This window comes from Stegastes partitus, unplaced genomic scaffold, assembly GCF_000690725.1.
Source record: "Stegastes partitus isolate 25-593 unplaced genomic scaffold, Stegastes_partitus-1.0.2 Scaffold2721, whole genome shotgun sequence".
NCBI lineage: Eukaryota > Metazoa > Chordata > Actinopteri > Pomacentridae > Stegastes > Stegastes partitus.
Genome location: NW_007580452.1, coordinates 15,942 through 18,069, shown reverse-complemented (window position 1 = coordinate 18,069; position 2,128 = coordinate 15,942). Strand labels below are relative to the sequence as shown.

The following is a 2,128-nucleotide window of genomic DNA, read 5'->3' as shown; positions in this document are numbered from 1 at the left end:
ACATCCGCCTCTGTCAGACACGTTGACATGTCAGCAGCTTGGTTCAGTTTAGACTCTGAAAGATGGACTGGTTTGACTTGAAATCTGATCATTTAAGATAAAATAAGATAAAACTTTATTCTTCCTGAAGGAAATTCTTGTGTGTCACAAGCAAACGTAATCCAGCAGAAAAGCCGTTGAGAGTTTAGACTGTAAAGCAGCACATGAGGAAGATCTGAATGAGGCTTATTGACTCATGTCAGCGACTCACAACATCATTTTCCAAACACATTGTGTTGCTGTTGTGATGCACAACTTCTGTCAAATCCTGTAATGTGACAAAACATGACAAACTCTATTTCAGGGGACAGTTGGCACTTTATGATGCATCCAATTATAAAACTGCACGACTCATTAATTTTGAAGTGAATCCACTTCAGACTGTTTTAAAGCATTAATGGTTCTGTAATGACAATCTCAGCAAACCCCTTTTAGTCTGCTGCTTGACCACTACTGATGGCTGGGTTGGTTTTAGTCTTGACACATGCAGATGAATGATGATGAGTCGAAGTGGATTCAGTCGGTCCCACTGACCATTTATTGCATTTCTTGTTCTTTGAATTACAAGTCAAAAATAAAATAAAAACGTGTTAAATCAAAAGTCTTTAAGAAAGCCTGGTTCCTTCGTGCAGCCACATGGTCAGAAAACGGTTTGCCTTCCTCAGCCACACATGATGCTGTGGCAGCTCCTTCTTAAGCCTTCTCCAGTGGGCTCCACCTCCAACTTCCTCAGACAGGTGGAGTTAGACTCTCCGGCCTCCTCTCGGTGGAGTTAAACACAATCATGACAACTCATTCCCCCACAGGCACACATGCACCTGTACTGTCTCCCTCTCCCACTCACATCCACACACCAACAACAAGAAATAACATTAACAGCTCAATTTGGCTCCTACAGGTTCTTTCTAAAAATATTACAAGTCAGAACTCAGAATGTCTTTGAAGTCTCTGGATGTCAAACAGGAAGGTTAGAAACGGAGGCTAAACACAAGGAAACTCAGATATATATGAAGAGCAGCAACATTCCCCACCAACAGAGAAATGAAAGTAATGGAGTCCTCTGAGCCTCACCGCTGAAGATCTCAACAACTCCTGAGACACACATTCATGTGCATTAATACATATATCAGTGATTTATCTGATAAACTGGACCCAGTTCACTTTTTGTCCAGTACGACACGTCACTGACGTCCTTCCTTCATCTTCTGAAGTTTAATTAATGTGTTTGTGAGAATTACAGCATCCACATGTTGGAAATATTAGAATATCAGACAGTTGAACAAAGACAAAGGAATCATTTGAGCAGCTGAAGGTCAAATGTGGACACTGACATGTTTACATCTGTCCAGGTAAGAAGACATTCAGACAGTATAGAAGAAGTCAACAAGTGAGCTGCAGCTGCTTCTTCAACATCTGTAAAAAAAAAAAAAAAACTCTCTACACGTCTTTTATTTTCATCTGAATATTAATGTTGTAACATGTGAGTCTGAATATGATCAACCTCCAGTAATCATGTGAACATGAACTGCAGTTCTCCATCAGTCACAGTGTGGAGCTGCAGCACTAAACTACACACTGATAACACACTGTACACTGGTTCCCAGTCCACCTCCCAGTAACACGGCCCAGTCAGAGTCTCTATACACCAGCTGCTGCTGCTGCTTCAACCTCTGGATCATCAGGACACAGTTCATCCTCTCAGCACAAACACCTTCCTGATCAGCATCACCACCACCTGCAGAGAGAAGAAGAAGGAACAGAAGAGATCAATGATTCTGATCAGCTGATCCTGACTGTGTTTAGTAGAAAACTGCTGAAAGCAGCAGAGACTGACTGGAACCTTCTACTGACCTCAGAGTCTTCAGGCTGCAGTCTGGACTCTTCACAAGATCTAACAGATGTTTCACTCCTGAATCCTTCAGGTTGTTGTTACTCAGGTCCAGATGTTCCAGATGGGAGGGGTTGGACTTCAGCGCTGAGACCAGAGAATCACAGCTGATCTCTGACAAACTGCAGCGCCTCAGTCTGAATAAAGAATAAAAGATGTAGATAAAATCAGTGATGATCCATCAGATGTGTTCAGGTTCTG

General features: G+C 42.2%; 1 long non-coding RNA gene across 1 annotated transcript; it reads right to left on the bottom strand.

The window, feature by feature from the left end:
* Window positions 1-1,239: 1,239 nt before the first annotated feature.
* Window positions 1,240-2,121, bottom strand: LOC103375633 (uncharacterized). Its single transcript, XR_521225.1, has 2 exons — window positions 1,891-2,121; window positions 1,240-1,774 (listed from the first exon to the last, which is right to left on the bottom strand). It is a non-coding gene; the product is annotated as an uncharacterized LOC103375633 (long non-coding RNA).
* Window positions 2,122-2,128: the final 7 nt, after the last annotated feature.